Genomic DNA, 12187 nt, shown 5'->3' with positions numbered 1-12187 from the left:
GTAAACCCGAATGAAGTAACAATGTTGCGAAATTTTAAATACCATTGGCGGGAAGCCTGTTTAAGTCCATATATAGATTTCTTTAACTTACAAACCAAGTGATTATCCTTTGAGAAAAATCCCTCAGGCTGAACCATGTATACCTCTTCTTCAAGATCTCTATTAAGAAAAGTCGTTTTCACACCCATTTGGTGTAACTCTAAATCAAAATGAGCTACTAAAGCCATGATTATTCAAAATGAGTCCTTCTTAGAAACCGGAGAGAATGTCTCATGGTAATCAATTCCTTCCTTTTGGGTAAAACCTTTGGCTACAAGTCTGGCTTTATATCATTCAATGTTACCAAAAGAATTCCTTTTGGTCTTATAGACCCATTTATAGGCAATGGCCTTAGCTTCTTTTGGTAACTCAACAAGATCCCAAACTTTGTTTGTGGCCATTGATTTCATCTCTTCTTTCATGGCATCATACCATAAATTGGAATTAATTCCATTCATGGCTTGTGAAAATGAACTAGGATCAGCTTTAGGTCCAACATCAAAGTCAGATTCTTGTAGATATACAAGGTAATCACTAGAAATAATTGATTTCTTTTCTCTTGTGAATCTCCTTACTCCTATTGGTTCATTTAAATTTTGAATAAGAGGTTCTGCATTGATTTGTTCCTCATGGAGCAGTTGTTCTTGTATTGGTTGTTCTTCAATGATATTTGGAATAATACTTGGAACGACAACCAATTCCCCAATTGGTTTCTCAATAGGATCCTTTATTTCCGAAAAATTCTATGACACAAGAAAAACCACTCCCACTTGACTCATGATCCTCAAGAAATTTTGCATTTCTTGCATCAACAATTTTAAGTGTGTGTGAAGGCCAATAAAATTTGAAACCTTTGGAGTTTTTAGCGTAGCTAATGAAAAAACCACTAACTATTCTTAGGTCCAATTTCTTTAAGTGTGGGTTATAAACCCTTACCTCAACTAGACAACTCCATATGTGCAAATGCCTCAAACTTGGTTTCCATCATTTTTATAATTTGAAAGGTACATAAATAAGCAGCTAAAACGCATTAACTACTTAGGTACATAACCAAAGCATAAACTAGCTAACGAAAGCAATAAAAAGAGGTCCCCGGAATGAGGAGTGCATGCATGCTCGGTTGCCTCATTTGAAAATCCGTCGCGATGCTCCGATTTGCCTCTGTTTGCAACTGTTTTGAAAACCTTGCACCAAGCTCCACAAAGCTTCAACTCCACCTTGGGGACCTATAAGAACATGGATGACCAGTTGTTGATGTTGCCAGCCACTGGCCGACCCCTTTTCTTTGTTGCAGACCAGAAAAAGTGGTCAGTCAGCTAGTTTTTCTGGTTGGCCGACCAGTTTTTGCTGCACTTCTCCAGTTTGCTACAACAGAGAGCAAGAAAGGGCATGACAATGTATTTGAACGATATGTGTGCACAACCACCCTCCTTATCATTTCATAAGCTCAAGGGAGTGTGGTTCTCGACCCTCGGGCCACCAATCATGCATCTCGATGCATAATGGCCGAGAAGCCAAATTGCACAATTCAATGTAAAATGAATGCACACATAAACACATAAAGCCTTGAACTCTATCATGTATGGTCAAGAGCGTCTGCGACCGAGAATTGAGACACGTTTCATCACTTCAAGTATAAAATGTCCCTCGCTTTTCGTGTTTGGACTAACACCTAATCCAAATACAATGTAATGCAACTCAAGCATGCAAACATACAATGCAACTTAAGCATGCAAGCATGCAATGCAAGGTATGAAAAACACAATGCAACTACATGGCATACACAATGCAAAGAATAACATGGCATACTCAATGTAATGTAACATGATCAACTTAACAAAGCTAATGACACGCAAACAATGCTAATGCATGCATACACAATGCATGGCAACATAAGCATACAACAACATGATGCAATGTAACAACATTCACATAACATGGACTTAAACCAAAAAGAACAGACCTCAGTCATGCCCAAATCAGTGGCCATGGTGATGAAACTAAGGCATGAAGATCAAGACAAGCATGCTCAATGCAATGGCCCATCAACTAGGCATAAGAGCACAACTCTCAAGAGCACTCAAGAAGTGACAAACATAGAAGTGTGACAACACTAAATGCACTGAAATAAGATATGAAATGATGCCAAATCATTCAAACAATACAAGTAAGCATACAAAGGTCCCTAAGGCATGAGGCTAGTAAAGAGGACTACAAATGAGACATGCAATACATGGCACAAAGGCATGAACCAGCCATGGACAGAGCTTAATTAGGTCTAAACAAAGACCAAATCATGCTAAGATGGGGGCTCAAAGGTCTAAGCAAGATGGCATACATGCTAGGCCACAAACAAGGCAACAAATGCACAACCCTTAGAGGCACTCAAAGGGTGAATGAAGTGGGAACATGGCAATGCTACATGCTCTGAAATGTCATGATAAATGATGCCAAATCATATACATGATACAAATGAAGCATGTTATGGTGCTCAAAACTCAAAACTAGTATAGGCACATGCACTATAACTATGCAAAACATGAATCACATGGCCAAAACAACCCAAAACAGTCCTAGAACATGTCAAAATGAGTCTAAAACATGCATGTAAGGAGGCCAAAACAGGCTAGCATGAAGGGCATAAGGCATGATGTATGCAAGGCAAATGAGGTGGATTACATTACACCTATCAAGACCAAGCATGAGATAACTTAACTAACAAAAATCATAGTTATATCATGGCAAAATAATCCCAAAAAAACATTGAAATTATAGCTCGCAAGCTTAGGCATGAAGGCATACATAATGACTCATTCTTAAGGCATAAAGGACCAACCCTTCAATGCATTGAAAGAGTGACAAATGCAAGTACATGAACATGAATCATGGACTGAAATCACATTTCAAATGATGCCAAATCATTCAAATAGGCCAAGCAATGCATGCTAGTGGACTTGATACACAAAGTTAACAAGCTAGAATGCACTATAGCTATAGAAAGCATGGCATGCATGACCAAAACAAAAAATCAGAGCTAGAGCATGCTAAAACATGGACAAAAACTTCTTAGAGTTAAGCCAAAAGCATGCTAGAATGATGGTCTAAAGCAAGATACACGTTAGGCTAGTTCATGGAATTGCACTACAGGTGCATGGAGCATGCATGGGGCTATTAAACCAAGCCTTAACGGAGGTATATGATGGCAAAAAAACACTAAGAACATGCTAAGATAGACCCAAAACAAGCTAGAATGACATGCTACTTCATGAAGCATACGAAGCTAATTTATGAGGATTACACTACAAGTGCATTATGCATGCAAGGGATGACAAAACCAAGTCAAAACAGTGGTATGCCATGCTAAAATAAGGCTTAAAATAGGCTGATATGTGGCCAACACAAGCTTAACAAACATGCTCAAACATGAGGCATATGAAGCAAGCATACAAGACACAAGGAGAGGGGATGACCCTCTCCTATTTGGGACCTCAAAACACCATTTCCACCATTGAAATTCCTTTGGAATTCAGTGGTAGAAAGGTCATGCAAAGGCTAAAATAAGAGCCAAAAGGGATGGCTCAAAACAAGGCCTAACAAGGCCTAAGAGGGGGTAGACCACCCCCAACACAAAAGAGACCTTAAACAAACATGTTAAAGACTGAAAAACAGAACTTTTTGTAGTTTAAATTCAAGGAAAAAATAGCAGGCAAATAGGTTCAAAAGCTTCAACCAAAACAAGGGTTAAAGGGCTAGTTGACTCACCCTTAAAGAACACCTTTGAAGCTACGACTCCAGCAGCTTTTTCTAACCAAAACCAGTCCAAAAACTCTAAAACAAACCTCAAGAAGCCTCAGCAACAAAAGGATGGTGTTTGAGTGTGTGTTTGTGTGTTAAAGTGTGATAAAACTACACTTTTAAAGCACAAATATGAAGCAAAGAGCAAGATAGAGACAAATGTGTATCTATATCTCTCTAACACAAAAATCTGAACCTGGAGGAGGAGGGGGGAGGTTATAGAGAACCAAGGCTCAAGCTTGTTAGACAAGCTTTAGGCTTAAAGCCATCCCTCCATACACGTATATGGAGGATATTTGAAGCTTCCAAGAGAAGCTTTGGCCTCTCTTTTCTATAAGAGAGGCCCTCCTCTTCCATTTGAAGGGTTCAACAAATTTGTTCAAGGCATATACACTCCATCCTCCATAACTCACTATTCTAAGCTCCAAACCCTAATTTTCTTGCACCCTTTGCACCACCTCTCATAGCCTAACACTTCCATTATCAACCTAAGGTCCTTGGAGGGTATTTTCAGAGGTTCAAGGTTGGTTTTTTGAGTCCAGAGGCTGCTGGTTTCTGCTGGTCTTCAAGGGTAACGATTTCCCCCCTTTTTGAGCATTATTTTGATCCATCTTTTAGCTATACTTGAAAGCATTTTTGAGCTTTGACATAAACTGAAAAGAGTCTTATTTTAGGTCCCTCTTGAAGTTTGCTTAAGGACATTTTTCTGTTAGAGGTCATCTACCGCCTTGTATGCTCCATCCCTTTTTTAAGGCTTATTTTACTTCATATGTTAGCCTTACTTGCAAGCATTTTCGAGCCTTGACATAAACTGAAAAAAGTCTTATTTTGAGCTCCTCTTGAAGATTGTTTAAGATCATTTTTCTGTTGGGGGTCATCTACCCCCTTGCATGCTTGTTTGAATCTTATTTTGAGCCTTGCATCTAGGCCTTGGTTTTGTGCTTTGTTTGGCCTTCTAGCCACTGAGATTTTCAGTGGCTAGCATACTATTTTGAGAGCCAAAATCAGAGGGGGGTGACCCCCTCTCTCCTTACCTTGTTTGTTGGTCCTTTTGGCCTTACAAAGGAGCTCCACTTTGCATGTTTTAAAAGCAGTGTTTCAGGTCCTATTTGGTGAGTTTTAAGGTCTACATGAACTCTGTCCAGAGCCCATTTTTCCATATAAAATGTCTATTATGCATGTGTAGAGCAATCCTATTCAAGGCCTTTCAAAGGGCTTTCACTTGCATGCTTCCTAGACTAATTTCAGGACCTTTTTGGTGAGTTTTAGGGTTGTCATAACCTCTTTCCAGAGGTTGTTTTGCCATTTTGTATGTCTATCTTATATGTGTGGAACAACCCCTTGCATGGCCTTCTAAAGGAGCACATCATTCTTGCATGCATTGATTGAGTTTCAGCGTGTTTTTGGGCGTTATTTGGCATGGCATACTTCTATTTTTGGCTGGTTTGGTGAGCTCTCATGTTCTTCATATAGCTATAGTGCAAATCATGGTTCACTGGCTTACTTCGCATGCTTTGTTGACCCTTGATTTTAGCTCTTTTTGGCCTTTCCTTAAACTGATTTTGTGCATATTTTGGACTGCCCTAGCTCTGTTTTTGGGTCTCATGGTCGAATGATGTTTGTTTTGCATGCTTGTAGTTCAATACACTTGCCTAGCTTTGAGTTTCAAGGTCCATTACATGTATATGCTGAGGCATTTTCTTGTTTTGGGGCCATTATACATCATATTTCAGAGCTTATGTGAAGGCCATATTCCCATGTTTCATACTCTTTAAATGCGTTTGAGAGTCGGGCATGTATGCCTCATTTACCGACCATTGAATGAGTTCCATTTCTTTGCATTCCGAGCCATCATTTTAGGTCATTTCGCCACTGTTTCAGACCTGCCTAGGGTCTGTTTGGGGTTGGTTTTTCCATTCGTGCATTGCTTTATGTACCTCTAGTGTAATCCGCTTCACTAGTTTCAGTATTCGGGCCATCTAGCTTGCATTGTGTGACATATTTTTATGATTCGGAACCATTGCGCATCATGTTTCAGAGCTGGAAATTGCATGTTTATAGGCCATCTTTCATCCCTTGCCATGTTTTAGTAGAGTGGCATTTGATACCTTAGGTTCGGTCTATTGCATTCGTGCATGTTTGCATGTATTTCGGTTGTCTTATTTTCCTCATATGGCTACTGATGTGAGTGTGGCTGAGGTCCACTCATATTGGTGTAAGTCCACCTTGCATTGTGTATGCCATGTTACAATGTGTTGTGCATGTTATGTTGTTTTAGGCATTATGTATGCCATCTCATTTTCTTGCATTGTGTATGCTAGGTTGTTAGTCGCATTGTGTATGCCATATGGTTCATAGCATTGTGTATGCTAGTAGCATGTTCACATCTCACCCTTACATGTTTGCACGATTAGGTCGCATTGCATTAGGATTGCATGCTAGTTGCATTTGTGCATGTCATGACATCCTTATTTGTTGCATTGTGTTTGGAGTAGGGTTTAGTCCAAACAAGAGAAAAGGAGGGACGTTTCGTATTCCAAGTGACGAAACATGCATCGATTCTCGGTCGCCGACACTCTTGACTGTCCATGATAGAGTTGTTGGCTTTACTTACTTATATGTGCATTCATTTCATATTGAGTCGTGCAATTCAATTCCTCGGCCATCATGCATCGAGATGCGTGATTGATGGCACGAGGATCGAGGACTACACTCCCTAGAGCTTGTGCAATGACGGGGAGAGTGGTCATGCACACATTTGTTGAAAATGCATTGCCTTTTCTCTCTCTTGCCTTTGTTGTAGAAAAAACCAGAAACCAGAGGCAGAAAATGGTCGGCCGACCAGGTTTTCTGGCAGGCCAACCACCTTTTTTGGTTTCCACCACAAAGGGTGGTCGGCAAGTTTTTCCCAAGCCAATATCTGGTCGGCAGCCTTCCTAGGGTGGAGTTTCAACCTCTTGGAGCCTTGTGCAAATTTCTAAAATCAGTTGCAAACAAACGCGAGACAAGGTATCGCGATGGAATTTCCCGACGAGGCGACTCGAGCATGCATGCATCCATCGTCACCCAAAACAGAGCCGAGGCAGTCACGTTCATGTAGTTTACATGCTTACTTAGCTAGTTTGTTAATTAGTTAATGTTGTGTAATAATTAGATGTAGCTATTATTTATTCGGACTGTATTATTTATTTGGACCCTCCGAGGAGGGCAATTTTGTAATAAGTGTGCGTGTGTGTGATATATCTCTTCCAACCCCACGTCTTTCTCCCTTTTATTTATCAACTTATGATGGTTAGATTAGGACATGTTTCAATTAGCATACTTATGCTCGCATGTTTGCATTCATTCATCTGTCCTGCATGCACTGGGCTCGGTGCATCATACTAACTGCATTGTATTTCAATTCCGAGTTGAATACTTGTTAGTTGTAGCATTTCACATGCCATCTTTAGAATAGCCGAGCCTATTGTAGTTGCATTCCTGCATGTGTTGCATTAGGCATTTCAGCATAGTTAGGATCATGCATGGATTTCTAACATAGCTTCTGTTTTGGTTTGGAGTACTCGGTAAGTGTTTATGCTTTAGCATCCTTGCATGTGTGTGAGTGACTTCCATGATAGCATGCTTACCATGAGGCTATGTGCTTATGTGATATACCTGCCTGAATGCCTATGGGTGAAGGTTGGATTATCTGAATTGGAATAATGCATTGACTGTGAGTTTTAAGCCCACTTGAGAGTGGCAAACCATCACGTTTTCTAAGCCCACCCGAGGGTGGCAAATCCACGTCTTAGCCTACTGCGGGTAGCACCATCAAACCATTTTCAAAATAAGCACAATTCAGGTGATCCAGTCTATACTTGTATGTTGTGTGCATCATGTAGTAAATCTAGGCTAATAACCGGAATAAGAATACATAATGTTTTCAAAACTCGATATCATGGTTAGTAGAGGTCGATCTTTGATCGGGCGAGCAGGGGTGCTCACGAAGTGACCTTCCCCAATCGTACCCAAGTTCCCGAGCCGAGACAACTTTGGTGATGACGGACACGTGGCCTTAGGCAAACGAGTCAGGGTTTTCTTAATTCTCCAAAATAAAATATTTAGGTGGCGACTCTGTATTTGGCAAAGCAGTCCATGTTTGGCACTTCTTTTTAAAAATCTGTTTTTTAAAACGATTTTCCAGATTTGGACTCTTTGATGATTCATCGGTCTTGCATTGCACTCCGCGAGATTAGATACAGGACCATGACATTGAGTCCAAACTATAGTGAGCCCCAAATGAACAAAACGGGGGGGTTCCCTCCCGGGACGTTCGGGGACGTCTACAGTTTCTGGCGACTTTGCTGGGGAATTAGAGAACTTGACTCAAACTCATGATATCTGGTTTTGACTACACTTCTGTGTTTTTTTGCATTGCATTTGCATTGGTGCGACTAGGATACCGTGTTTGCCGTATGCTATCCTGAATGGTTTGCCGGAGGCTTGCTTTGCGAAGCGTGCCATAAGGCTGACCGGTTGCGGGCTCTGCCACGACGGGAACACAAACCCCGATTTTATCGGGGCACCTTTTTGACCATTCGACCTAGTGCATATTCAGAATCCATAGTGACCATTCCAAATTAAGACAGGTTGCTTACCCGATCATAGGTTGTTTGAAACCGCTGTGTGCGTAGTGAAACCCTAGTTCGTGATGAAATAAGACAGGGAAACCCTACCCCAACATAGGGGTGTTTGGGCTCTCACTCGTTTGTTATGTGCTTTTAGAGTCGTCTCTATACGAATGCATGTATCAGTTTACAAGTTTGGGCATCAGGCCTGCGGGCGCCAGTTCAGTATTTTGGGTATCAGGCCTGCGGGCACCAGTTCAGTATTTTCGGAATCAGTTATCTGCGGGTATCAAATTCAGCTTCGGGGACAGTGATTTGGGAATAATGATCAGTCTTTGAGAACAGTGTATCAATTGCGTGTTAATTATACCCGACTGTGTGTTGTGTTTATTTACGCTGTTATGCTGTCCGTTTGTCTGCTCGTTTATTTCCTTATTATTGCTTTATTTATCTTTTTGCTAGGGATAGTTTAGCACAATTGCTTCAGACCAAGCAGATATTTCCCAAGCACTCTAGACAAGAGGTCGCCGACTCCATCGATCTGAGGATCTGGTCGACGGACAACCAGTGTATCATTCCCTATCCCCGGTTATCAGACAGAGGTCGAGAAGACGCAGTGTATCCAAGCAGAGGTTGCCAGAGTAGTGGATTACCCCATCAGTGGACAGTCAGACTGAGATCTCAATTGTTGCTATAGAGATAGACCTACCAGTAGTTCAGACAGATCAGGGCAGTATGGCGGTACCGACAGAAGTTGAAGAAATGATGTGCCAGATGCAAGAGACCATGAGAGCCATGCAGCAGGACGCTGTTCGCCGAGATGGGTTTGCCAAACAATAAGCCGAGATCATGGCCCAGCAGGCAGAGTTAATTGCCAGGTTGCAACAACAAATCGGGGCATCTGCTTCACACCCAGCTCCTCCCCTACCAGGAGCTCCAGTACCTGGGGAGGCACTAAATGTCCAGGGAGATACGGACATCCCGACGGGGTCGGCTCCACCCCCTATTCTACCACAGTTATTCAAGGCACCTACGTCTGTCAATCAACCGGACTCTCTCTTTAAGTTCGAGGTAGACCATTCAGCATTGAAATTGAGCAAGCTCGAGAAGTTGTTCAAGAAATCCCAGGGGGTGAAGTCCATCCCAGACATCGAGGACGGATATACCGATGTGGCTGTGATACTGCCAGATAGGTTCAAGATGCCACAAATCGACTGCTTTGACAGATCCGGGGATCCTATGGTCCATCTTCGGTTGTTCTCAGATATACTACGAACGATGGGCCTCACCAGACCACAGAAGCTTTCACTATTCGGCCGGACCTTGTCAGGTGTGGCCGCTATCTGGTATGCAAAATTAGAAGATGATGTTAAGCGGAACTGGGATGAGATGACCGAGGCTTTCATTGCACAATACTCCTATAACACTCAAATCGAGATTACAACCCGTGATCTTGAGACAACAAGGCAGGAGCCTAAGGAGAGATTTTCGGATTTTGTGGCCCGATGGAGGGCGAAGGCCTCAATGATGACCTTAAGGCCTACAGATAAAGATCAAATCTGGATGATTGTGCGCAATCTCCAGCCAAAACTGATGCAGAAAATGATTGTGCTCCCCTTCTCTACCTTTTCAGATTTGCACGAGATGGGGGTACAAATAGAGGATGCTATGAAACAAGGTCTGATTGACCAAGATAGAGAGCAACCCCGAAGAACCTTCAACCGTAACAACAACACAGGCACCAGCAATGCCGCAAATGCTAGGGCTTCAGAAGTAAGCATGGTCACCACCATTCCCCCTCCAAGACCCATGGCAGCTACACCTTTCTCAGGTGCGTCCGGAAGCAACACACAAACCACCAAATTCCAACCTAGAGGCCAAAGAACCTTCATGCCTTTATACATGCCCCTGTCTAAGGCTCTAGGGGTATTAATCAGGAAAGGGCACTTAAAGCCCTTGGAGCCGAGGCCATTACCAAATCCACTCCCTCTCTCTCATAACCCTACAAAATACTACGCATATCACCAACAACATGGTCACGACACTGACCAATGTTTTAGATTGCATCATGAGATTCAAGATCTCGTTGACAAGCAGGTGATTGTACCTCCAGAAAACCCAATGTTACAACAAACCCTCTCCCACCGCACAACCAAGCTCTACCTCCAAAGAGAATCAACTTTATCCAGACTAGGGTCGTGTCTTACGATCCCAGCATATATATTACCCCAACCCACCTACCCAAGCCGGAGGTGCTCATTCCTGACTGCATTGACTTGTGCATGTTGGGCATCTTTAGAGCCCAACCCGAACCATTGGTGGTGGCTGTCGAAGACAGAACAGGGGAGATTCCAAGGGAGAATGGGATTGCCGAGCCAGGATCTGAGGAATCTGGCAGTTTTGCTGAGGAAGTATACAGTCTGAGTGACTACATTCTATCAGTGGGCCAGGTTGGGCCGAACTTTGAACTGCCGGCGGGGGCGGAGCTTTGTATGATTCAGGGGGATGAATCTGGTCAGAGGATAAATGACCTGGCAGTTGTGGAAGAGGACTTTGCTAACCTCCAATTTTTCAATGAACAAGAGCCAGAGGACATGGTAGTCAACTGGTCAGATTTTGAGGAGTCAGCAGAGGTCACCGGATGGCTTGATGACCTGCCAGACGTTGTCAACGAAGCTCAGTTGGAACGGGGCCCAGCAGGGGCAAGAATATCAGTTGTGGCCGGAAGGGCCGGAAATCAGAATGAATCGCCGGAGAGCGTCGTTGCTAAGAACTTCACTCAAGACTTGGGCATTGTGAACGCGGGAATTGTTGAATAGCCAGCTGTACTGACGCAGTTGGAACAAGAAAGGTTTGAGGATGCTGAGAGAATCAGGAAAGCTAAGGGCCCTGAAGGGACTAAAAGTGTTGTGTGCACAAAGATAGAGAATGCCACGAGCATGTGGACATAGAGTACTGCGGGGGCAATTGTACCGAAGCCAGACAGGTGTCTGTTGGCTGCCGATGGAATGTGGTGGAAGGACCATGATTTATGTCTTGCCCACACAGATGAGGATTGGGGGAGCAATCAGCCAGATGATACCTAGTATATCGGCGAAGTCAATCATATGACCAGGAGCGGGTCATATTTCAAGCCTCCACACCTAGACCAGCCAGAGGTATCTGGGAAAGATAAGGAGGCAGAGAAGCAACTCGAAGAAGAGGCTGTACTGAAGCAGTTGAAAAAGATACAGGCAGACATCTCCATCTGGGGACTGCTTATGGCATCGCGAGTGCATTGACAAGCTGTCTTATCGGCCATGGACAAGGCCAAGCTCTCAATAGACACCACGCCCGAACAGCTGGTGGGCTTAGTTTTTTCGGGAGGAGCTACCCTGATGTTGACCTTTTCTGACAAAGAACTGCCACCTGAGGGTGCGAATCATAACAAGCCACTCTACATCTCTGTGGAGTACAGAAACAAATGGATACCCGTGGTGCTTGTCGACACAAGGTCCGCCATCAATGTGTGTCCAGCAAGGACTGCTATGCAATCGGTTTGAAGACCGCGGACTTTGTGCCAACAGCCCAGGTGATTCGGGCATACGACAACACAAGCAGAGAAGTCATGGGGACAGCGAAAATTCAGACCAAGGTTGGGTCGGGGCAGCATGAAATTGACTTTCACGTCCTAGAGGTTCCCGCCACTTTCAATCTACTCTTGGGGCAGCCGTGGCTGCATCAAGTGAAGGCAGTTTCTTCTA

The sequence above is a fragment of the Camellia sinensis genome, chromosome 6 (genome assembly GCF_055761805.1).
Source record: "Camellia sinensis isolate YWXY chromosome 6, ASM5576180v1, whole genome shotgun sequence".
Taxonomy (NCBI): domain Eukaryota; kingdom Viridiplantae; phylum Streptophyta; class Magnoliopsida; order Ericales; family Theaceae; genus Camellia; species Camellia sinensis.
This window is presented reverse-complemented; position numbering follows the sequence as displayed.